Source organism: Meleagris gallopavo, chromosome 2 (genome assembly GCF_000146605.3).
Source record: "Meleagris gallopavo isolate NT-WF06-2002-E0010 breed Aviagen turkey brand Nicholas breeding stock chromosome 2, Turkey_5.1, whole genome shotgun sequence".
NCBI lineage: Eukaryota > Metazoa > Chordata > Aves > Galliformes > Phasianidae > Meleagris > Meleagris gallopavo.
Window position 1 is genome coordinate 42545119 of NC_015012.2, and position 424 is coordinate 42545542.

Below are 424 nucleotides of genomic sequence, written 5' to 3' on the forward strand. Positions count from 1 at the left end.
AAATGGAAGGAACCCAAGATAATAAAACACAACCTAGCAGGCAGGGCAACTAGAACAATCTAGCTGTCTGATATACACAAAAAAAACCAACCAAAAATAGTCTCACTTTCCTTCTCTCCCTACCTTCACATGTCCTACTTATACCGGCACTGTTCTCATCTCTTGCTGATCAATGTAGCATACCAGATCCACAGAACACTATATCCACTGGCAGTTTAGTGAGCAAAACTGTCTCTCTGAGGCTGAGTTGAACAGCTGAATTTAACCAAGGGTAATGGTAGTAGCCAATAGGGAAAGATTACCATTTTGGAAGCAGAGAAAGAAAATAAATTCATTGGCTCAATCACTTCTTGAAGCACCATACTCCATGGCTTATCAAGAGATTTCCATAAGCCTGAGTCTTGCCGATAGCAAAGGTTCCATT